The sequence below is a fragment of the Tamandua tetradactyla genome, chromosome 15 (genome assembly GCF_023851605.1).
Source record: "Tamandua tetradactyla isolate mTamTet1 chromosome 15, mTamTet1.pri, whole genome shotgun sequence".
NCBI classification, from domain to species: Eukaryota; Metazoa; Chordata; class Mammalia; order Pilosa; family Myrmecophagidae; genus Tamandua; species Tamandua tetradactyla.
The window spans coordinates 9149723-9176427 of record NC_135341.1 but is presented as its reverse complement, the minus strand read 5'-3'; the positions used below and the strand labels follow the sequence as shown (position 1 = coordinate 9176427).

The window sequence follows — 26705 nt, the reverse complement described above, 5'->3', positions numbered from 1 at the left end:
AAAAGTACTACTGGGGAATATTCAGAAGGAAATGAGGAACGTGTTATTGGAGACCAGAGGAAAGAGTATCCTTTTTTATATACTGTCAGAAAACTTAGTTGAATTGCTCCTACAATTACATGAAGAACAAAATTTGTAAGTGTTGAACTTGGATATTAGGCTGAGACAACATCCAAGCAAAGCTGGCTGTGTAGACTGGATTCTTCTTGCTGCTTTTAGTAAAATTCTACAGAAAGGGAAAATTGATAGAAGAACTAATAAGCAAAATGGAATCAAGATTTGGGGATTTTGGAAATTTCTATACTGTCCAGATTACAAAAGTTGTTAAAATTAGGAGAGTCACTGTCAGGAAATCATGTCTAAAGAGAAAGTTAAAGCTGCGGCTGTACAATCTTTTGCTTAGTGCTGGGAAGTTTCAAAAAGTTCAGAGGACTCAAATAGAAGGAGGAATCTTTGAAAAGATCAGGTGAGTGACTCATGGCTGCCCCTTAGCCATCTCAGCAGAATCCGGGACTAGGGATGAGATTATCCAGGAGGGATCTGTAGAAGAACATCTAGAGGCAGGAATCCCTGAGACATACATGGGATATCTCCAAGGTTTCTGAAAATGTTATAGCAGCAGAAAAACTGCCAGCTTGATGGAAAGGGACAGAATGAGGATGGAATGAAAGAAGGCTCTTGAACAACTAAAATTCTACAGGCAGCAAATAGGCTGACAAACCTATTCAACTACAAACCTGTGCTAATATTCATGAAAAAGAAAGGATAACTCAGAATTCAGACCCAGAGGGCAGAGTAGCAAAACACAGAAGATTATTCCCAGGCCTTGAAACAGAATGGAGTGAGGCCTGGTCAGAATTTGAAATTGCTTGGGATGGGTTACTCTTTTATTGTTTCACACATTCCTTTTCTGAATGGGAATGCCTATAACTATTATCGTATGCCTTTCCCACCACTATATTTTTTTGGAACAAATAACTTTTTTCTAGGTCAACAGATGCAGAGGAAATTTGCCCCAGGATGGATCATACCTAGAGTCTTACTCATACCTACCTTTGGTGGTTCAGATGATGTGATTTGTGACTTCTGAGCTGATGAGATTTAGGAGAGATTATGGACTTGAACTTCAACTAATAGGCTGAGACTAAGGGAGAATTTGGGATGGAGTAAATGCAGTTTGCATATGGTATAGACATGAATCTTTGGGAGCCAGAGGGTAGACTAGGGTAATCCCTGAAATCTTTGAATATGCTACTTTATGGGGAATGACTTTGCAGATGTGATTAAGATAAGGATCTTAACATGGGAATATTATCTTGGTTTCTACGTGTAGGACCAATGTAATCACAATGTAATCAGAAGGAAGGCAATGTGAGGGCTGAGGCAATGGGCTTCATAGTTAGAAAGAGGGACTTATTTCGCGTGTATTTGCTTTTCTTTTTTATTAGGGAAGTTCTAAGTTTATAGAAAAATCGTGCAGAAACCAAAGAGTTTCCGCTTACTGCACCCACTCCTCCACCTTCAATTTTTAACACCTGGAATTAGTGCTGTACAGTTGTTACAATTGATAAAAGAATATCATTATAATTATGCTACTATAATCTATATAGAACATGGCTTACATTAGGTTTCAACTGTTTGTGTTGTCCAGTCCTGCGTATATTTTTTTCCAAAATTTTCTTTCATTAGAGGACTTGTAGGTTTTTAGAAAAATCATGTATAAAATAGAGGGTTCCTATCTACCACCCTATTATTTACACCTTGCATTGGTGTGGTATATTACTTCTAACTGATGAAAGTACGTTTTAATAATTGTACTATAAACTGTAGTCCATGGTTTAATTGAGGGTTCACTGTTTCTGTTGTATAGTTCCATGGATTTTTTAAAAATAATTTTTATTCTAGTAACATATATACAACTTAAAATATCTCCTTTTAACCATAATTAAATATATAATTCAGGGCTCTTAATAATGCTCACAATGTTGTGCTACCATCAGCACCATCCATTACCCAAACTTTTCCATCATCCCGACTAGAAACTATATATTTTAACTCTTAATTCCCTATTCACTACTCCTGTCTCAAAACTTGTATTCTAGATTCTGACTCTATGAATTTGTTTATTCTAATTATTTCATATAGGTGAGATCATACAAAATTTGTCCTTCTATGTCTTTTTTATTTCACACAACATGAAGTCTGCAAGGTTCATCTATGTTGTTGCATGTATCAGAACTTTAATCCTTTTTATATGTGAGTAATATTTCACTGTATGTATATACCACATTTTGTTTCTCCACCCATTGATGATGGGCACTTGGGCTGCTTCCACCTTCTAACAACTGCGAATAATTCTGCTATGAACATAGATGTGCAAAGAGCTGCTCAAGTCCCTACTATCACATTTTTTGGGTATATACCTAGAAGTGGGATGGCAAGGTCATATGATAATCCTATACTTAAGTGTATGAGGAAGTGCCCAAATGTCTTCCACAGCTGCTGGATCATTTTACATTCTACCAACAGTGACTGCATGTTCCTATTTCTCCACTGGATTCTCCACTGAGAGTTTGAGTAGGATTGGTGTCAAATGTTCCTGGAATGTTTGGCAAAATTCCAGGCTCATGTGGCCCAGGGATATCCGTTGTTGGGAGGTTTTTATTTAGTGATTCAATCTCTTTACTTATTATTGGTTTGTTGAGATTTTCTATTTCTTCTTCTGTGTAGGTGGTTTGTGTATTTCTAGGAATCTGTTCATTAATCTAGGTATTCTAATTTGTTGGCATACAGTTATTCATGGTATCTTCTTATAGTCATTTTTTTGTGTCTTATGGGTTGGTATAATGTCCCTCTTTTCATTTCTGATTTTAGTTTTTTATGTCCTCTCTTTTTTTTTTCATCAGTGTAGCTAAATGTCAATTTTATTGATCTTTTCAAAGATACAACTTTTGGTTTCATTGATTCTCTATATTCTTTTTTTTTTTTAATTTTTTTTATTAATCAAAAAAAGAAAAGAAATTAACACAACATTTAGAAATCATTCCATTCTACACATGCACTCAGTAATTCTTAGTATCATCACATAGATGTATGATCATCATTTCTTAGTACATTTGCATCGATTTAGGAAAAGAACTAGCAAAACAGCAGAAAAAGATATAGAATGTTAATATAGAGAAGAGAATTAAAATAATAATACTAACAAAATATATATATATATATATATATATAAAAAGGAAAAAGAAAAAAACAAAAACAAAAGATACAAACACACAAACAAACAAACAAAAAACCATATTTTAGGTGCAGCTTCATTCAGTGTTCCAACCTAGTTACATTACACTTAGGTATTATTGTGCTGTCCATTTTTGAGTTTTTGTATCTAGTCCTGTTGCACAGTCTGTATCCCTTCAGCTCCAATTACCCATTATCTTACCCTGTTTCTAACTCCTGCTGGTCTCTGTTACCAATGATATATTCCAAGCTGATTCTCGAATGTCGGTTCACATCAGTGGGACCATACAGTATTTGTCCTTTAGTTTTTGGCTAGACTCACTCAGCATAATGTTCTCTAGGTCCATCCATGCTATTACATGCTTCATAAGTTTAGTCTGTCTTAAAGCTGCATAATATTCCATTGTAGGTATACGCCACAGTTTGTTTAGCCACTTGTCTGTTGATGGACATTTTGGCTGTTTCCATCTCTTTGCAATTGTAGATAATGCTGCTATAAACACTGGTGTGCAAATGTCCGTCTGTGTCTTTGCCCTTAAGTCCTTTGAGTAGATACCTAGCAGTGGTATTGCTGGGTCGTAATCCATTATGCCATTCTATGTCTTTTGATTGGGAAATTCAGTCCATTAACTTTTAGTGTTATTACTGTTTGGATAATATTTTCCTCTACCATTTTGGCTTTTGTATTATATATATCATATCTGATTTTCCTTCTTTCTACACTTTACCCCATACCTCTCTCTTCTGTCTTTTCGTATCTGACTCTAGTGCTCCCTTTAGTATTTCTTGCAGAGCTGGTCTCTTGGTCACAAATTTTCTCAGTGACTTTTTGTCTATAAATGTTTTAATTTCTCCTTCATTTTTGAAGGACAATTTTGCTGGATATAGGAGTCTTGGTTGGCAGTTTTTCTCTTTTAGTAATTTAAATATATCATCCCACTGTCTTCTAGCTTCCATGGTTTCTGCTGAGAAATCTACACATAGTCTTATTGGGTTTCCTTTGTATGTGACAGATTGTTTTTCTCTTGCTGCTTTCAAGATCCTCTCTTTCTCTTTGACCTCTGACATTCTAACTAGTAAGTGTCTTGGAGAATGCCTATTTGGGTATAATCTCTTTGGGGTGCGCTGCACTTCTTGGATCTGTAATTTTAGGTCTTTCATAAGAGTTGGGAAATTTTCAGTGATAATTTCTTCCATTAGTTTTTCTCCTCCTTTTCCCTTCTCTTCTCCTTCTGGGACACCCACAACACGTATATTTGTGCGCTTCATATTGTCATTCAGTTCCCTGATTCCCTGCTCAAGTTTTTCCATTCTTTTCCCTATAGTTTCTGTTTCTTTTTGGAATTCAGCTGTTCCATCCTCCAGTTCACTAATTGTAGCTTCTGTCTCTTTAGATCTACCATTGTAGGTATCCATTGTTTTTTCCATTTTTTCTTCTTTGTCCTTCACTCCCACAAGTTCTGTGATTTGTTTTTTCAGATTTTCTATTTCTTCTTTTTGTTCAGCCCATGTCTTCTTCATGTCCTCCCTCAATTTATTGATTTGGTTTTTGAAGAGTTTTTCCATTTCTGTTCGTATATTCAGCATTAGTTGTCTCAGCTCCTGTATCTCATTTGAACTATTGGTTTGTTCCTTTGACTGGGCCATATCTTCAATTTTCCGAGCGTCATCCATTATTTTCTGCTGGTGTCTGGGCATTTGATCAGATTTCCCTGGGTGTGGGACCCAGCTGGTTGAAAGCTTTTTCTGTGAAATCTCTGGGCTCTGTTTTTCTTTTCCTGCCCAGTAGGTGGCGCTCGTGGCGGTCGTTTGTCTGCGGGGCAGTTGGCCCGGGAAACCGTGCATGGAGGCGGGGGTCGCTGGCCGTGGCTTGGGGGAGTGCCGGTCCAAATTGCCCAGCTGGCCCGAGACGCCAAGCGTGACGGGAGGGCCCCGCTATCCAATGTTCCCAGTCAGACCGGGGAGCCACGTGCGTGGAGGGGACCCCAGTCGCCAGCCGCCCCGGCCAGGAAAACGTGCGCCCCTCGGGTATCTCACCGCAGCGGATTCTCCCTGCCCGTTCAGCCGTTCCAGAATGGGGTACGCTGTCTTTTTGGTCTCTGTCGTGACTCCGGGAGCTGTTTCGTATTGTTTCTGTTTCTTTAGTTGCTTTTCTGGAGGAAGAACTAAGACCCGCGCGTCTTACTAAGCCACCATCTTCTCCAGAAGTCCGTCAGATTTCTCAATAAAAATATTTTAAAAGGGTGAACCTTTGGGGAGTACAACCCTGCTCACTGCAGCATTATCTACAGTGAATAGGTGCATGTCTTTCCCCACATTTTCTCCAGCACTTGTATTTCTCTTCATTTTAAGCAGTTTTATTTGCACATCATACAATCCAACCTTGGTTCAAGAAGACCAATGAAACGTTTCTCTCTCAGCTGGAAGGGCACACGGTGAACATGGCTGCTGGCTTTCACGTGGCTCTCCTTCTCTATATTCTTTAATTCTCTATTTCATTATCTCCATTCTCATCTTTGTTATTTCATTCCTTCTACTCACTTTGGGTTCAGTCTGCTATTCTTTTTCTTGTTCTTCTAGTTTTTAGTCTGGGTCTCTGGTTTGAAATCTTTCTTCTTTTTTAATGTAAGCATTTACAGCTATAAAGGTCTTTCCTAGTCCTGTCTCTGCTGCATCTTGTAAATTTTGGCATGTTGTATTTTCATTTTCATCCTCCTTAAGATGTTTCCTAATTTCCCTCATGGTTTCTTCTTTAGTCCATTGGTTGTTTAAGAGTATGTTACTTAATTACCAGATATTTGTGAATTTTCCATATTTCCCTCTGTTCCTGATTTCTATCTTCATTGTGGTCACTGAAGACATGTGGTAGTTAGATTCAGTTGTCAACTTGGCCAGGTGAAAGCACCTAGTTCTGTTGCTGTGGACATGAGCCAATGGTAGGTGAATCTCATCTGTTGCTAATTACACCTGCAGTCGGCTAGGAGGCGTGTCTGCTGTAATGAGTGACGTTTGACTTAATTGGCTGGTGCTTAAATGAGAGATTGCAAGGTAGCACTGCTAAGCAGCTCAGCATTCCTCATCTCAGCACTTGCAGCTCAGCCCAGGCCTTTGGAGAAGTCACCCCGGGGAAAGTTGTTGGAACCCAGGGGCCTGGAGAGAAGACCAGCAGAGACCATCCTGTGCCTTCCACGTAAGAAAAGAGCCTCAGTGGAAAGTTAGCTGCCTTTCCTCTGAAGAACCAATAAAATAAATCCCCTTTTATTAAAAGCCAATCCGTCTCTGGTGTGTTGCATTCCGGCAGCTAGCAAACCAGAACAAGACACAATGTATGATTTCAATATTTTTTCATATACTGAGACTTGTTTTATGACCTAACATATGGTCCACTGTAGAGAATGATCCATATGCACACAACAACAAAGTGTAGTCTGTTTTGGGGGGATGAAGTTTTGTATGTGTGTCTGCTGGTTCAAGTTGGCTTAGTGTGTCAGTCAAGTTTTGTATTTCCTTATTGATCTTCTGTGCAGTTATTATACCCACTATTGTAAGTGGTACATTAATGTCTCCTACTATTAATATAGAAACATCTATTTCTTCCTTCAAATCTGTGAGTATTTGCTTCATATATTTTGGGGCTCCACTGTTAGGTCCATATACATTTATAATTGTTAAATCGTCTCAGTATATAATGCCCCTTATTACAGCTTTTGACTTAAAGTCTCTTTTATCTGATATTAGTATTGCTACCTCTGGTTACTATTTGCATGGTATATTTTTTTCTGTTCTTTTACTTTCAACTTACATATGTGTTTGAATTTAAGATGAGTTTCTTATAATCAGAATTTGGTTGGGTTATAACTTTTTAGCCATTTTACCAATCTCTGCTTTTTAAAGTTTAGTTCATTTACAATTAAAGCCAATACTGATAAGGGAGGTCTTCTATCTGCCATTTTGCTATGTAGTCTTTGTAAGTTTTATATCATTTTTGGTGTCTCAATTCTTCCATTAAAATTATATGATTTTTTAGTATTGTATCTATTGAGTTCCATCTCAATTCTCCCTGGATATATTATTAATGTATTTTCCTTGTGGCTATCATGGCACTAAAATTTAGCATCCTAAATATAGAACAATCATATTTGATTTGACACCAACTTGAGTTCAATAGTATATGCATACACTGTTCCTAAACCCCTCCTTCTCTCAACCACTTTTTTGTTACCAAGTATATCTTAATACATCACATGCCCCAAACCACAGATTTATCATTAGCTCTTACACACTTGTATTTTAGCACTGTACACTGAAAGAAGTAGAGTTACGTAAAAAAAGTACAATACTAGTACTAGCAAATGTTTTGCTATTTTCATTTCCCAACTGGTTGCCTTTATCACATCTTTATTTCTTTATTCCACTTTGGATGACTGTCTAGTGCCCTTTCCTTTCAGTCTGAAGAACTCCCTTTAGAACTGCTAATAGCACAGGCCCAGTGGTGATGAATGGGTCTAGTGGTGAAGTTTATCTGTGGATGTCTTAATCTCTTCCTCATTTTTAGAAGAAAGTCCTGCAGGATAAAAAAATTATGGGTGTCAATTGTTTTCTTTCCCCATGCCTTCTTGATTCTATGTTTCTGATGAGAAACTGGAACTTAATTTACTTGGAACCCCCTTGTATAAAAACCTCGCTTTTCTATTGCAGCTTCCAGAACTCTCTCCTTGTCCTCCACATCTGACAGTTTGATCAGTATGTGAGAGAGCGTATTTTTCTTCAAGTTCATCATTTTGGTTTTCCTCTTGGTTTCTTGGATGTACACAGTCATATCTTTTGCTAAGATATGGTTATTTTCTGCCATGATCTCTGAATAATTCTTCTGCCCCTTTCTTTATTTCTCCTTCTGGGACTGCCATACTGTATATTTCGGTGTGCTTGATGGGGTCCCAGAGGCCTCTTAGGGTATTTTCACTTTTTATAATTCTTTGTCTTTCTGCTCCTCAGCCTGACTCATATCAAATGTTTTGTCTTTGAATTCATTGATTCTTTCTTCTGCCAACTCCAATTTACTGTTGAAACCATCCTGGCAATTTTTTATTTCAATTACTGTGGGCTTCAACACAGTAAGTCTATTCGGTCCCTTTTAAAAATTTCCCTCTTTTTACTGAAATTCTCATATTGTTCATTCATTGTTTTCCAATTCCTTTAGGTCTTTTTCCTCTATCTCCTTAAGGATAATGAAGATCAGTTTTTTAAGAAATTTTTGTCCCTTTTGTCCAAAATCTCATCTTCTTTGCTGATGTTTTCTGGGTTTTTATTCTCATCCTTTGGATGTGCCATCATTTCCTGTTTCTTCATCTTTTCTCGCACACTATACATTTAAAGATTTTAAAATGTTAACTCAGTGATGTCTGCTTCTTGATTTTGTATTCAGCTGGTGCTATGAATTTCTTGAGAGTCAGGAGCTAACAAAACCAACCAAACCTAAGTGAAACACCTTTCACCATCTTTGCATATTAACTTTGCATTAGTGGTGCTCTCTATCAGCATTCAACCCTATCAGGGAGGTGAAAGCAATGGCTTCAGAGGTAGAAAAACAATGTCTTTCCTGGGCTTGTGCATGTCTTGGGCTTGTATTTGCTATTGATCTTAGGAGTGCCCTATTATTGGATGTCCCCTCTACATGCTTGGAACCAGACCTTCTCCCTCTTCTGGGTCTTCTCCTCTTGTCTTTAAGAAGGTAAGCTTTTCCCCCTGGCATTCTGCCTCAACGGTTTCTCACACTGCTTTCCCAGTCTTAAACTGCTTTTGCCCATAAAGTAAATTCTGGGAGGTAGGCATGATGGAGAAGAGTTTTCCAAGCCAGTCTTTCCCAGCCAGAAAATGACCGGGGATCTTCAAAGGTGGTGCTGCTGTCTCCAAACTGCCCCGGGGAGGGAATAAGGAAAGGTGCCAGGAGCTTCTTATTCAGCTCCCAAAAGCCATGCTTTCTTGTCCCAGACCCTGCCAAGCATATGCAGGATTTCACCTGTCATCTGTAACCTTAAGGAAGTGTACTATTTTTAAGTCTCCTCCACCGCCTTTGTCCTGGGTGGGGTAGAACAATGGCCCCCTTCAGAGGTAGAACTTCAATCTGAAGTTGCTAATCAAAGTCATAATCAGTGATCACCCTCATCACCCCCACCCCATTGGATAAGTGGAATTTTATGGTCCTCTCTGCCACCAGTAAGCTAGGCCAGTGGCTGAATCATGTGCACCAGTAGCCATTATATAGTGGGAACAATTTATTGAAATTTATCTGAATTTACCAGCCTCTTCTTCCCACACTTCCCTGGATGCTGTAGATTTATTTTGTTGGACTCACTCCAGAGTTATGAAATATTTGGTTCAGACAACTCCTTCTTTGTTAATAGCTGTTCTGGTGGAGGAAGTGATTCCTGGAGCTTCCTACTGTTTCATCTTCCCACCTTCCTTCCCAAGTTTTTTTTAATTCTAGTAACATACATACAATCTAAAATTTCCCCTTTAGCTAAAATCAAATATATAATTCAATGTTGCTAATTACAGACACAATATTTTGCTATCATCACCACCTCCTGTTAGGGACTTGAAGATACTATTCTGCTCACTTGAAGGTGGAGGAAGAGGCCCCAACCCAAAGTAAACAGGTGACCTCTAGAAGCTGGAAAAGGGGATGAAACAGATTCTCCCCAAGGGGATCCAGATGGAAGGCAGTTCTGCCAACATCAACAGAGAGACCCAGGTCAGACTTCTGGTATACAGAAATATAGGACAATAAATTTGTGTTGTTTTAAGCCACTAAATTTGTGGTAATTTTTTATAGCAGCAATAGGAAAACAACACACAGTGAAAACAGCTAACAATAACTGAGGGTTTATTATGTACCAAGTACAGTGCTCAGTATATATAAGATTTCTGAAGAAAAACAAACAGCAAAAGAAAAAAAAGTGAAGAAAACTTGCCCTTAGAAAGTATAAGGGAGAATGAGGTTTTCAATAGTATGTTTACAAGATAAATGCAATGGAGGAGTTGGTGCCATACAAAAGAATCAGTGAATGATTGGTTTCTACAATGATTCAAACCTTTATAGACTTACAGAAAGACATCAAATCTATATTTAACTGTGGTATACAGAGTGAGTCATAAGAAGTATTCCAAAATTTATAGTTCTCTTTATCAGCTTTCTCTTTGATATGGATTGAGACAAAAGTTTTATGTCTTAGGAGATATACACTAACTTTTCATTTATTGATTGTATGAGTGTATTAAAATATATATTGGTATCACACTATCAGAGTTTAGTTATAAAGATCTGCATTTGCAATAAATGATAATTGTATGGTGCAATGTAAAATATACATCACATCAATATTCTTTGAAGACTGTTCAAAATCATTTTATGTACTATGATAAATAAAAAACTGTAATAAAAATGATCATTTTATATATTCAAACAAGCTAGACTTTATAAAACCTTTCACAACCCCTTGTGTAAATCTCAAACACATTATGCCAAAACTTGGACACAAGGCTTTCTGTTAACAATGTTACATGAATATTAGGACTGTGACATATTTTTTATTAGAGAGCAAACTGATGTTGTCAATCAGAGCCATAAATTACGAAAATAAAGTACAGAAACTCTGCTTTTGAAAAAGTAATGTGTGATGGATGGCATCACTACTCCACCCCCATGCCTTCCAGGGTGACTTAAGTACAAGGCTAGTCAATTTAACATGAAATATGTCACTCTAGTATTTACCTGGAGATACATTAATACACATGCTGCTGACATTCAAAGGTTTGCTTCTAGTTCCATTATAAAATTCTATTATGAAGGAGATTTAATCCTTTGTATAGGCATTTTATAGAAGAAATTCTGTCAAAGAAAATTGCACTTGGGCAAAATTATAAAAGTAACTTTAGCCATTTTCTGTAGTGCCAACTGGAAAGCTTGACCTACTTTAAAACAGGACATTTTGGAAAGGGTGTGAAAGCTTGCATGATACCATGCAAGGTCTTTATCACTGATTCTTAGAAAGAGGGAGAAAATTTTGCCGTGCTGTTTACAGAGGATACCACGTGGGGAGAGGGTCTAGGATGCAGTACATATTCAACAACCTAAAACAATCCAGAAAATTGGCAGTAATTTAAGGTTCAAAGAATGGTTGATCAGTGATTAGCACTGAGGAGTTCTGTATAGCAAAGTAAAAGGCATTCACCTACATTGGCACTTAGAACATTTAATGTGTCTTTCAAAAGCTGTTTGTTAAGTTGTTGCTTTGGGGCTCCAGAATCTATTCCTCCGTAGAGACAATGGTATATGTAGTAGTTTTTCGTGTTTAGTGTAAAAATGTCTATCTAATCCATTCTGATTTACAGTCCTAACAAACCTGAGTCCTGAGAGTTCTAAGATAAAGAGAACAATGATCAGCAGGGGAAAAATCGAAAATGACATTTCCTTCCAGCTTTCATACTTTAGAGCTGGTTCAAGGCCAGGGGTGAGCCAACTACAACTTGGGAGTCAAGCCCAGTTTGCTGTCTGCTTCTGTAAATCAAGACTCCTGGGAACAATCATTCCCGTTCATTTTCTATTGTCTATGGCTGCTTTCATGCTACAAGGGCAGAATTGAGTAGATATGGCAAGGATGATATGTCCCTCGATGTCTAAAATATTTACTATCTTACCTTTTAAGAAAAGCTTTGCTGGCCACTGTAAGTCAGTATTTTCTGCAGTGCAGGTTGTTAGTTTCATAATCTTTTATTTGTCTTATTTTACTCTTTTCTTTCCTTTTAGGGCCTACATACTGTCCTAATTCCATGTGCAATGTCACAAAGTTGATGCTGGGGCTCCAAGCCTTATCTCCCTGTTTCTCTCTTTTGTTTCAGCCATTGCCATTAGGGAACACAAATGGGCCACTTCCACTGCATAACTGAAGCATTCCAAGAGATTATGCAGCTCCTGCTGTGCTCTGTGACCACCATTTTTGTTCTATCCTTCTCTTCAAGAAAAACCGTAGTATTTTCCACGGGTATCTTCCAACATACTCTGATACTACAAGGTATTGCCAAGTGCTGTCTTCATTGTTAACACCCCTGCCAGGGAAGCTCCTCTCAGAACAGGTGCTCCCATGTCTTTCCTGGTATGGTGGTTGCTGCCAAGGATGTGGTGGTGCCTCAAGGTGCCAAAGGGAAAGAAGTTCTCTCCTCCAGATTTGTTAATACAGAAATTTAGAGAGTGCCTCCAGAGGCTACTTTGCATTTTTCTTTCATACATGCATTCTTCCCTTTACTCAGGAAGGATTTTTAAAGCCTCCCCTCCCCCAATTTCAGTTCAAGTTGTTTTGGTGGGACTGACCCCACTCTTCCCCATTACTTCCATAAAAGCTTGAGCTAAGTGGCTGTGATGAGGGCCAAACTCAGCAGCACTCAAAACAGGGTGTCTAGCAACGTTTTGGGGTAAGTAGAAGGACTAGCAGAGATTCTGGCAAGGTGTTTACTGACATCCTTCCTTTCACAAAGCTGCTAAAGCCGGATAGTATTGCTAAAAGACAGGAGTTCAAATTTTCATAAAAGAAAACAAGAACTAATGAGGACCGAACAGGATTATTGTTGAGCTTTATGAACATATGACAATCCCTGCAGACCACAGGTACAATCTGAAGCCACCACAACCCTTAAGCTGTGCCTAGATTTGCTGGTACAGTGATGAGGTTCAGAAAGAGAACCCCAAAGTGGCACTTTGAGATAGTGGAATTGAGATAGACTAAATTTTGATAATATAATATATTTCTTCCCTGCTTTCTCACTTTTATTATAAAAATGTACCTTTTTGAAAGAGGTCAGAAACTCTGAAAATGTTCGTGTTGGAAAATGACCCTAATATTAGCTCACATCCAAAAGGCTGCTGACAACTAAAGTTTCACTGTCAAGACCTGCCTGTGCCCCTGAACAAAGGTTCACTGTAAGAGCACATTCTCTACATTTCCACAGTTGAGACAATGTGTGTTTTGGTAGGCAGATCTCAAATATATGCCAAAGCCCTGCTGCCGGACTTGCAATTTTCTCTTCACTTACACTGAAAGGTGTTCATTCTGTTTTTTTATAACTTTAGTGACACAAAATAGTATTTTTCTTTTAAGTGATGTCCAGGGGAAGGTAAAAAATCTTAGGGCTCATGGGAGCGCTAATTGGAGCCAATTATAATTTGGTTGACCTGACTTGGTATTAAAATGACCTGACTTGGTATTAAAATGATATGCAAAATTTACACTGCCCTTGCAAAATGGAAATTTTCTTGAGTGCAGGCTAACTACAGGAAGCCCATCCTTTAATGAATCCCAAAATGGTGCTTTTGGGTTATAATTTCCACTTCAACTTTCAGAGACTAATTCCAGAGAGGAGCTTCATGGAATTGCAAATGATACAAAAGAACCCTGCAGATGGGAAAATGTGCAATAAAATAACGGATGTTATTAGGGTCCAGTGAACAGAGGAGTGGCATCACAATACCTGTCAATCCTTCTTTGGGTCCTGTTTTCTTTTATGAAAATTTAAGCTCCTTCCTTAAGCAATGCCATGTGGCCTAGATTTTTCAATTCTTGCAATATGGATGATTTTAATAAGCTGGATAAAATGTCCATTTTTACTGGTAAAAAGAAGTGAGGTCACTAGTAGAAGATAAAGCCACACTGTCAAATCACAAGGGTCTTCCTAGAAAGGACAATAAATGATTCCATAGGAAGCCAGATAAATGAATGCTTTTCTCTCTCTCTCTCTCTCTGTCTTTCTCTATCACTCACACAGGCACATAATACTACCACTAAACATTAGCAGCACATCCAAATGCTCATCAAAATAGAGTTCGATACCAATAAAAAAACAATTTTAATAGGGCTCTTTGTCTTTCCTGTCTGACTCTTTTGAATGATGGCTTAAATTAAAAATGATAATGATTATCAATGACACCATTACGATAATATAAAGCTACCTGATTTTTAAGGAATATTGGCTATTTAAACACTTGATTATGGCAAGCATGCAATCATGCTGAATATCTGAAATAACCATGAAGAAAAACATTGGCCATAAACATCAATAATCAAAACAAAGTCCTGTCACTCAAATCATCAGGTCTCTATATATGCCAATTTCTTTAGGCACTGAAGGATATACAGCCATCCTCAAGTTGAGCTTCAGATTCAAGTCAAATATAGATATTAGCTTGTAGTCTTCAGGAAAATGGATAGAAGACAGTAAGAAAAATAGCATTTGGACTACCTCATGTTTCCCTGCTTTTTATGGAAAATAAAAAGCATATATGTTTACACACATGTATACATCTTTCTCTGTCTTCACTATCTTTGTAGCTCTTGTCTATCTTAGGAATGCAGAAATGTACAGAGGAAAAAACTGTTACTCTACCAACCTTTAGAAATGTCTTTCAAAGTCGGAAAAAAAACAAAACTGCACCTGACCTTTCTGTGATTTTAATAATTAACTAAAACAATGCTGATGATAGAGAGAAATATACAAAAAGAAATACAAGGTCAGTGCTCACAATCATATTTCAATTCCAATTCTTACTTGCTCAATGTTTGACTCTTTGACTTTCTGACCTGTGCTTGTGAGCATTTACTATGTTGACTGACTGGCTGATTTATTGAATCATCATTATTCCTATTGCTTTATATTTGATCCCTCCCTATTAAATCTTTCCTCTTTACAGTATAGCCTAGTCAATGCAAATGGTAATTTCTGGTCCCTGAAAGATTCAAACTTAAAGAAATATCTTGAATGTCCCTAATTTGCTATTTCACAATTTCTACTACCAGAGCATAAGTGACAGTTAGATGTAAAAGTTAGCAAGAAATCATACTTTGTGCTTATTCTCTCTATCCCCTATCATTATCAGCCTCTCAAAATGATGGCTGTTTATATCAAGTGAGAGTATCTGCATTTTACAAAGGCCTTCTTAGTCAAGTAAATAGAAATTTCTAGTGGTACCTTTCCCTTGCTGGCGGATTCCCTCACTCCATTTGTTTTTCAACATCCCATCTATCTACTTTCAAAAATACCATATTTACCTAAGAGATTTGTGTTGTATTGATCAATAAAGATAGATATGTAAGAACGAATGAGTAGCATCCTGACATACTGTATCAATAGCAACATTTTTGCCAAAGAATTCTATAACAATGTATTTCAGTGCTAGTCAGATCTCACATTCCTGTCCTAGGTTAAATGGATTAATGACCCTTGTATTCATTCTAAAGAAGAATATTTTTTTAAATTGATTCTTTCTCTCATATATGAATACTGAAAGAATATTGGCTTTGTTGTTATTTTCAAAATGGTAGAACAGAAGTCCATTGAGGCAGGTACTGAAATGAAATTCTGTTCTGAAAGGAAAAGTCCATTTTGAAATTTTCATTTCAGAAATGAAAACTAAATATTCTAATTCAACTTAAAATCAACAGCTGAGCACACTTCAGCCTCTCACCAAGAAGTTTCATAGCTTGCCATCAACCTCAATTGATAAAAAGGGTGCTGGCCTTTTTAACCTACCTAATATTTGAGATGATCTAAATGTGATAGCAAAGTTTGTATTTTACTACTCCTATTTTTTTTCCTTTTCCATTTTTCATATTAGAATTTGTAAGAGCACTGGCTTTATTTGACTCCAAATGTATTTACATGAAGCAATACAATGTAACACCTGCTGATTCTTCCAAACATTTCTGTATAAAGAATTTCTTATAAAGGAGACAGGTTTCCTTGTGAAAAGAAGAAATAGCAATCACATATTGTTCAGGCAACATGATGAAAAATTGTTCCTTTCAAGAAACAAATATGTAGATCTGTGTATAAAAACATCAGATTTTATCAGAAGTAAAAAATATACTTATCTAGGAAATCTATTTTACATAAATGTTCATTGATCCTCTTTCAAGTGTAGAGATACCTAACTTTATTCTTTCAACTTCCAATTCAACACTATTTCTACTTATTCTTCCTAATAATATTGCCTTTTATTTTTCACATCAATTCATATCAAGCAACTTGTCCTGTGAATTCACTCTGCTTACTTTCTTTTTCCTTAATTTTACTTGAGGTGATATAAAGATCTCTTCTGTCAATTAAAAATTTAAGCAGCTCTAAGAAACGATGATCATGCATCTATGTGATGATGTTAAGAATTACTGAGTGCATATGTAGTACGGTATGATTTCTAAATGTTGTTAATTTCTTTTTTTTTTCTTTCCATTAATAAAAAAATAAAAAAGAAATAAAAAAATAAAAAAATTTAAGCAGCTGATATTCTGTTGTAAATGAAGGCCATGCATCTACCTTACCTACCCAGTGGGATTCTAATCCTTTGCTTCTAGACACTCTTTCAGTCTTTTCTGAGACCATATGCTGTATGAGGCCATGGGAATTATTGAAACTGCTCATATTTGTTTTGCACAACATTTGATCTCAACAACAGATCTTCTGGGAAATTTATGAGCATGTTTATATCTTTCATCTCTTGATTTTATTAAGTCAACTAATTGACCTTCAGGTGGCATGCAATGAAGGGCCTTTCTAGCTTTCAATCTGCATATAATAAATCAAAGTATATTTAGAGTGCCAGGTTTTAGATCAAGCAACTTCATAGCTATATTTTATTTTCGTAACTCACAGACACTTATCATACTTGGACTTTAATAAAAGTAATGCAATCTCTCTCCCCTCTTTTTGAGAAACAGTTTCAAATACTAGTTAGAATTTTTAATTTTTTTAATATGGAATGCTTCACGAATTTGCGTGTCATCCTTGTGCAGGGGGCAAGCTAATCTACTCTGTATCGTTCCAATTTTAGTATATGTGCCGCCGAAGCAAGCACTGGAATCTATTTTTATAACAGTTGTTCCCCAGAGAAAATGTGAAGGGAGGCACTGAAAACTGCCTTGGCAATAAGCATTTGATCACCAACCCTAGGGAGCCTGATGACCTTTAAGTGTGGCAGAACTTGGAGCATCTCTGCAAATTTCCTTTCAGCTCCTGATATACGAAGACATGAAGGGAAATTTCATCTAACAGGGAGAAACAGCAAAGATAGTATAGATAAAATTTCAGAGAGAGCACAAAATACTGTTTAAGGGTCTCACCAATTACAAAAATAACCTGAAATAAGCTTTTTGAGGCATCTTGGGTGAAGAAAGGATCTCTGTGCTGAAGTCATGGGATTTGAAGTTTACACTTGACTTTGTCCCTCTTTGGGTGTATGCCTTTGATAAATTCACAGAGACCGGCATCAGCTTTTAGTTACCTGAAAAATGAGAGCACTGCATGTGACAGCATATCATCCCTGACTGCCAGCCTGTGGGATATGGATTCTTTGGGGATTATGGGATTATCATAAGGGATTGGGGAATCCACATGTATGCTGTGCTTGATGGGGAGACTGAGCAAATTATAAGTTAGGCATCTACAGGTACTGCTATTTAAAATGTATGAGCTATACTGTGATTAATAAAGATATATTCAGTTAAAAAGCGCTACTGGGTTCATAGTAATTTTGATGTGTCATGTAGTTTTCTCTTTCAAAAATGCAGAAAGCAACAGAAAAACCTAGTTTGGGTAACTATTGTGAGCCAGGCACCAATCATAGCAACCCACCTGTACACACTTATTTAAACTGCACATGCATCAATGAGGAAAATACTATTAACATACCATTTTGTGGATGAGGCAATTAAGACAGTTAAGGAGTCAGCCATAGGCTTGTTTTACAGATCGAATAAGAAAATGCAACCAAATTACACAAAGGCATGCATGACAAATGAGGAGTGTTCAGTAAGTGCTTGCAGTTGGTATTATGGTTTTGCTGTTGTTTGGGTCTCGTTTGTTTGACTTGGCAGAGATCCTACAAAAATTAAATATTTAAAGTGAATGTGTTGTGAAGGCAGCAGAGAGACAGGGTTGATTAACACACACACCGCCACGAACCAGCCTCCCCTGCTTCAAGTGGTGAAGAACTGAGATATCATTCACTTTGGCAAATCTAAGCAGCAGATCAAATGAAAAGGAGGAGCTTAAGACAACAAGGCAAGCACGTATCACCAGGTTTTCTAAGCTTTGTTGACAGTTGGAGGCCCTAAAGTGATGACGCGCCTGATGTGAATAACCAAGTAGATTGAGTGCTAGGAGTCACTTTTTAATAGTTTTTGATATACTTTTAAGAGATGCTGAGATAAACACTACCGGGCACAAAATTACTATTACGCATAAAACACAGAAGTGGTATGTGGCAGGAATCAACTTTCACCACACCAGATAGAACTGGATGGGGCAAAAAAATAATAATATAGAAAATCAGAATTAAAATTTTACTCCCAAGAGGAAATATAAGGCAATGAAAGTGCTCTAAAAAAATCAACTGGTCTTGTTTGAATTGCAAGCTCATAGCACTGAACTTTAATTCTGAGAAATATTCAAAATGAAAAGATCAAAATAAAGCATCTTTCCTGCTAAATTAATCAGACAGAACTAAGTTTGCCATAAAGGCTAGGAGTTCACAGTATAGGTGGTACAGAGAGAGCACCTGAATGGGTTTACTAACTCTGCACAGCTTTGAAAGCTAGTGTACTGGTTCAAAAGGATTTATGTACCCTAGAAAACCCATGTTTTAATCCTAATCAATCTTGTGGGAGCAACCATTTCTTCTAATTCCTATTCAGCACTCTAGGTTAGAAACTTGATTAGGTTATCTCCACAGAGATGTGACTCCCCCAATTGTGGGGATTAATCATTGAATAGAGGGAGATGTGACTACACCCATTCAACATGTGTCTGGATTAGTTTAGTGGAGTCCTTTAAAAGAGGAAATATTTTGGAGAGAGTCCCTTTTTAGAACCACAAGAATGCCACGAAGCAGAGAGCCATGCAGCCAGAGACTTTTGGAGATGAAGACAGAAAACATCCCTGGGGAAGCTTCATGAAACAAGAAGCCCGGAGAGAAAGCTAGCAGATGTCACCATGTTCACCATGTGCTTTTCCAGCTGAGAAAGGAACTTCATCGAGCTTTCTTGAGAGAAGGTAACCTCTTGCTGGTGCCTTAATTTGGACATTTTTATAGCCTTGTTTTAACTGAGACATTTTCATGGCCATAGAACTGTAAATTAGCAACTTAATAAATTCCCCCTTTTAAAAACCGTTCTGTTTCTGGTATATTGCATTCCTGCATCTAGCAAACTAAAATAGCTAGTAAAGATTGGAGTTCTATTGCTAACTTGCTTTCAGAAATATTTCCAAATGTGAATTAACCATTTTGAAATATCATCTTGACTATCTCAAATCTTAAGGCATGTAAATACCTCATCACAAACTGATGAGGAGGTTGAGGGCTCATTTTGCCTTCAAACTCAGAAGACCTGTTAATTAAATGCTCATCTCCATGCCATTGTTTTGGATAGCATACAAAAACTAAATGAAAATGAAGAAAGGTCCCCAATCCACTTAACTCTTGAACCTTAATGATGACATGAAAACAGAAGGTGAGAAAAGAAATTTAATTTATATTTAAACATCTTAGCATCATACATATAAAATGGGACCTTGGTAATTAAAACTGTTCTCTCCTCTCCTCTAGTTGATGAATTCTCAATCCCGGGTTAAGGGGAGGGTGGATAAGAGCAGGGTGGGCAGCCCACAACCCCCCTCCTGGCTGATGGCCAGACCCAATGACCCATACATTGTTCATTGAATAGTCAGCCATTATCCCATCATGGCGTCAGGATGGTTTTTGATAAAAGCCATTTTACTGAATTAATACTACCATGGTATTTCCCAAAGGGTGGGCGCTGAAAAGACAATAAACACAACTAAATTAATGCTGATAAATTTAAAAGGAATGTGAATTTAAATAAAATTCTACTCCTGCAAATATTTATTGAGAACCTAATAAGTTAGAAGTACACTGGGTATGGAAAGCCTAATTCTTATGATCAGATGTGCTCAAAATGAATGACTGTCGAATCACTGATTTTAGACGTTAAAACATTTTAAATTTGACTCAAAAGCTCAGTTCAGGAAAAATTATAGCACCTGAATAATGTGAGGTTTCCACAACTATTATTAAGAAAAAGAAGAAGAGAAACAAAAACACGCAGGAAATGGATTTTAAAATCTGGTAAAATATTTATTTTTATTAGAAACTTTCCTACCAAAAAACCATAAAATATTCAAAACTTTCCTATGTTAAAAACTATAAAATAAATGCCAGTAATCACATTCATTTTAACAAGTGTTTCTTGTGAAGTTAGACTCTACAGGGCAGCTAAAATAGTCTTTGGATATACAGTATATTTTACCCTTTTTTCTTTACAGAACATCCCACAAAATTGCCTACAGGCACACAGGCAAGAGGAAATTGACTGGCCTTTACAATCTCAACAAAGAAAAAACCCTGGAGTCAAAGTGACAGGAAGTCTTGGATAAAATCAGGGAAATCAAATTTTTAAAAAAGACCAAACAGTCTACCAGAGTTCCTTTTTTCTTCATCTCTCATGTTAAGATATCAAGTTTTAATTTGATTATTGAAGTTAATTCCTGCTGCTTTCCATATTAGAGATCAATCCATGTACTCTTGGCATTTGTTCAACACAGCTGATGGAGTGTTTTAGTTTGGACTCACATTGTTAATATGCAACTTTGTGTGCAAGTAACTGATAGGAGAAATTAAAATACTTAAAATATAGTTTTAATTATTAAAATATGTTAATAAACACTAAAAGAGAAAACTGGCTCATCTCTCAAGTAATGCATATTAGAGTGGATATTTTTAGAGAAACTTTATGGAATTACACTGGCTTTTATAGAAAGTCATTACTTTGTAGAGAGACTTAGTTAAATTAAATCACCCTGATATTGCCAGTGAATTCTGATTTAGGGTTAGTTTTGGGAGCATTTCTGCACTCACTGACTCAAACTTGCCATCATATCCCTTTTCCCACCATATTCAAGCACTATTCCATATGCTAAAGATGAAGGAGAGAAATTGAAGGTCTAAAATTTAGATTTTTGGACCTCGTGACTTGGAAGGAAGCCTTCTCCTAAGAGACATAATCATGATTGAGAGAAACAAGCAGTTTCCCAGTGTTGACTTCTAGGAGTCAACACCAAGCCTTTGTTTTTCTTCAGATCTCTTCTTTTAAATTGATCTCCTATTCACATATCTCCTTCACCTCTCACTCAGTAATTATATGCAACAATCTTCCAAAAATACTCCATGAACTTTTGAGAACAAAAATGTCATTAGCTAAATGACCTTACTGAAGAGCTTTACTCCTATAGCCAACTCAGAACCCTAACAGACCTGGATTCCCAAATTCCACGTTTGACCTGGATGGGACTAAGGTAGAGAATGACAGCTTTTGTTAAAATGTTCAACGAAATAGAAGAAAAAATTTAAATAGCCATAACAGCATGCATTTTATACTGTATCTCTTTGTAGAGCCGAGAATCTGCTCTTTTTCTGTTGTTTTTCTTTTTTTTTTTTTTTGAGTCTGCAGTTTTTGAAGAAAAAGGCTATTTCACAACAGAATCATTGGCTCTGATTCCACACTCATCTATGCTAATGTTCTATCTTCCATTAGGACTCAGAATGCTTTGGGCTGCATTAGGGTAAAAAATTTCAAGAAATAGACTCAAGCCATCTTTGAAAATCCATAATTGGTCTGAAAGATAGGCACCACCAGAAAGTAAAGCAGAAGTCAGAAAAAGAAAGACAGCGGTCATTGCTCAGAGAATCACCTACCACCATCCTCAAACACACCACAGTATGCTAGAAAGCTTGGTCAGCCAGGAAGCCTGGTCAGCATGACACCTCTCCTGGTCCACAGTATCCACCCACCCATATGTTCTTCAAATTAATACCTACTATAAAGGAGGTAATGGAATAACAATAAAAGTCAGACTTAGCAGGGTTCAGAAAAATGGATAAATGTAACTGGGCAAAATGTCAGAGTTATGATACAAAGGTTAATTTAGGTGGAAAGATGGAATTAAAAAGCATCGTGGACTCTGAAAGCATTTTCTGTTACATTTATTAGCTCCTCTGCCACCATTCTATTTATCAAATTATAATTAGAATCCATTTCTGGTCATGAATTACCAGAGATGTGTCTTACTGGAGGAATTAAACATATAACAACGTGTAATGTGAATGAAGGTGTTTTAATAACTTTGAGTTTGGCAGCCAAATAAAACATTATGATCATCTAGAGATTTACGCTGAAGTTAGCAGTCATGCTTAATGGAAAAAGACTCCACCTGAATAATCTGAGCTTTACCTAGCTACATATAATGTTGGTCATTTTATATATATATATATTTAGATTAAAGAAGCTATGGAGGACTATATTATCATAAAAACGAAAATTTGTTAATGATGTGGTCATTTTGTAAATGGTCGGTATTTGTTTACCTTGCTGGAAGATTGTGCTACTGAACGACTCAGCTCTGGCCCTTTTGCTTATCAACTCTAAGAGCTTGGATGAGTTACTTAATAACTTTGAGCTTCAGTGTCTTCATCGGAAAAATGGGGAAATTATATCCCTGAACTTTATGAGCTTGCTGTGAAGAGTAAATAAGTTAATATATGTAAAGTGCGGTTCAGTGCCTGGAACATATTACATTCTCAACAAATGTAAGTTGTTGTTATACTATTATTATTATTAATATTCTCATAATTTTGGGCTCTATACTTAGATCCTTAAGTAAGATTTCACTTTCTAATGTTGATGAGAATCATTATGTTATTCAGGTAAAAAGTAGAGAAAGACCTGGTAAGAAAAGGAGGGTAAAAGAAAGAATGAAAAAAAAATACAGAGAGCAGGAGGGAAACAGGGGAATGGGGAAGTGAAGGAAGACGAGAGGAGAGAAAAGAGGGACAGATGAGAAAGAGTAAATGGGGTTCTAGGAATATTAAGTATTTAATTAAGGAAATCCATTAAAGAGCACTGCTCCAACAGAGAGAAGGTGCTTAGGTGAAGGGGGGTGAGAAGTGAGAAGGCCCTTGAGAAATGCCCATGGCTCTATTTGTTCCTTCTTCCTTCTTTCCCTCCCTCCTTTCATACCTTCTTTTTTTCTTCTGCCTTTTCCCCTCCCTCCTTCCTTTTGTTCTTTCGTCTCTTCCTTTCTCCCTCCTTCCAATCAACCAGCAAACATTTATTCAGTAATTACTAAGGGTAGAACATGATAACAGTACATTCTATAAAAATCTCAATAACAAAAGTCAACAGAGGAGATACTAGAGAAGATATTGTATAGCAGAACAAGATGAAATAAACTGAATGCCAATAGATGTGTAAGTATGTAGTGAGAAACAAGTTAGAAGAATTCCTTGTCCTTAGGGAGTGTACATTCTTGTAGAGGGAGAAAGACTCACTCAATGAAACAAACAAGTTATATCAGAAAAGATTTAAAAATGATAGAAGCTCAGAAGAGGATTTTTTAAAGTTGATGCAATGGAAATGAATTGCAAAAAATACTTTTGGCAGACAAAATTGAGGTATAACATTCATAAAGTAGAGTGCATCATTTTAAACTGGGGAAATTTTTCCATATATATATATATATATCTGTATATCTGTATAACTACCACTCAGTCTGAGGTCTAGAACATTCTCAGCAATTGCAGTCATTTTTTTCTAGTTTTTCATGTAGTATTGTGTTATACATCTAACAAACTGCTTTAAGATACATCATATTGAACCTCTGATCTGTGACTTCTGACCTCTGTAAAGTACTCTGTGATATTTGCAACTACATGTTACCCATCTGCTATCCCAGGAATAGAACAGAGTCCAAGGTCAACTTTCTATCAGTCCAAATAATACTGCAACCAACATCACCATACATGAATTCTCACTCAGCAAGTAAGAATTTTTATTATTAAAATAATGTCAGTAAAAAATAAATTGCTAGGAGCACAAAGTCAAGGTCAGAGTCTATGAGGTCAATGCTTAGACCAAATAATACCAGATTCTTTCCAGAATGCCATATCACTCTACGCTCCCATTAGCAGTGCGTGTCTGGTTGTTGTCTAACTCTTCATGCTCTCACTTCTCATAATTATGGATATCTGTTCACATAGTTTTCAAACCTTTGCATTTTCTCTTCTTCTCTGTCAGTCCATGGTTTTTCTTCTTGGCCCCATTTTTTTAATATATGTGGCTTTCCCTTTCTTGGTGATGTGCAAGGGGAATGCTTTGGAGGAGCTAACACTTAAATTGGAATGTGATTAGCAAGAAGCTCTGGCAGGACTGAGGCTGCCATGTGGAAGGAACTTGTAAGAAGGTCACTGTGGCTGGGACACGGTGGTGGGGGCACAAGTAGGGAAGATAAGGTCAGAGAGTGAGGCAGGAGCCACAAAGCACACTGAGGTGCAAAATCTGCCAAGTAGTGCAGTTTTTCTGTTCCATTTGCAGAATTTTATACGTTGAACCTGACTTTTTACCATTCATCCATGAATGGAAAATGACAAGCACAGCTATAGTCAATATGTCTCTAAGGATTTAATAGTAATAAAAGTAGCTCAACAATTGTGATTCAAAGCACTTAGAACATCATAAAGATGCATTTTATAAAAATCTCAATAACAAAAAAGCAAAAGATTAGATACAAGGCAGAAAAGATACTGAGTAGCAGAATAAGACACCTCACTGAGAGAATTTGGAAAATTGCTTACTTCTCTTGGGAAAAGCCAACAACAACATCAAAAATAAACTTGTCTAATTACATCAGTCTGTGGAGATGTTCATCTAAAATTAGTATAGAAATAAGTCTACACAGGTTAGGGGATTTTGAGATTTCAATTTAAGGACAAGCTGTTCTTCTCAATTATTAAGTCAAAAATTAAAAGTGTAGTAAGTTAATAGCTATTAAATAGGGAAAAAAATCAAGACTGCATCTGATCAGTGGAATTATTATATAGTAGGCCTCAATAAAATATATATCCACAGGCTGGTAATAGAAAAATAATGTGATCTTGAAGCATGAATTCTAAGGCCCTTAAAAAACAGAAATGGGAGACTTCGTGTTTTAATCCAGTACAAAGCAAACTGGCAGTAATCTGTCACTGGAGCAACATCAAGTTGTATATATTTTATTGAGATCATGATATGCTATCTCAATTTGTCTGTCTGGCCAACAGTAAAAAAAAATCATTATGAAGATGGTGAGAATGACCATCCAATCTGAACTTTCCAGGAAAAGAAACAAAGAACAATAAGTATGTTTATACAGAGACACATGGAATTTTTCAAACGTTGAAAGGAAAGCTAATCTTTCTTACTAAAGCCTTGATTTGAGTCCACATGTTGACTTGAAACTAACAAAGCTGGAAGGCAGCTAGATTTCAAATCTTTGTGATAAATGTTAAAACAACCATCACAAATACCAAAAACCATGGTAGGTTTCTCTCAATTATTATCAGTGCTTTCTAACTTTCAAAGAAGTTACGATTTTACTCACTCCTATTGCTCTGCTATGATAAGTAATTCGATGCGTGTGGAAGTTCTTTGAACTCAGAGAAGAGTTTATAAATATAGGACTCTCATTATTTCAAATAAATAAATATTTGGAAAATGATTAATGTGCAATGCAAATGAATTATCTATTAACAAAGCAATACAATAAAAATGCAAATAATGCAAATTGATTCCATGATGTAAAAATTGTAATTAACTTTGAGGAGCCTGAGAAATCTAGATTAGATACTCCCGTGCACATGCCCGTAGTATTCATTCTGTTGCTGAGCATCTCAGGGTAGCACCGTCAATCTGTGGCACCAGAGTGTGGGATGCTGTAAGAGCTCAGAAATGTAAGAAGTAATGTAGTTGAACCACCTAACACAAATGCTGCTGACTCCAACATACATACTTTGGAGAATGAAATCAGGATTGGCCTGACTCAGTAGATCTGGAATCATCAGCATGCTAAACATTCCCCATAGCCTGGGTATGTGTACGCACATGCATGTGTGTGTATTTTTTTTTAAGAGGTGAATAGTAAAGAACCTGAGATTAGAGCAGGACAAACAAGTCTGAATCCAAATAAATACATGTCATATTTATAAAGCCCTTGGGATAATGCTGGCATTAAGACTTATATAAGTGATTGATTAAAAAAAAAAATACAATCCAGGTGATGCTGGCTATTAGCTAGCCAACCCTGGGCAAAGTATTTTGCTTTTCCTAGGCAGGGTTTCTTTATCACTGAGAAGTGAGACAATACTTCTTACCTCACAGAGCTTTTGTTGGGAGTAGAGTGAGAAAGTGAACAAAAAGTCTTCAGCATGCAGGAGTTCAAGAATCACGACTTCTGTCCCTCCAGGGCTTTTGTTTAAAATCTAAAACCTAATTTAACTGAACTGTTTTAGTATCTGCCCAAATCCTGTCTTGAAATAT

The 26705-nt window shown here is 36.7% G+C and overlaps 1 protein-coding gene and 1 non-coding gene across 4 annotated transcripts in view; both read right to left on the bottom strand.

The window, feature by feature from the left end:
• CNTN3 (contactin 3) overlaps window positions 1-26705 on the bottom strand; it is a 371507-nt gene that overhangs the window by 102449 nt on the left and 242353 nt on the right. The window lies entirely within an intron of this gene.
• Window positions 17031-17137, bottom strand: LOC143658101 (U6 spliceosomal RNA). Its single transcript, XR_013163126.1, has one exon. It is a non-coding gene; the product is annotated as a U6 spliceosomal RNA (small nuclear RNA).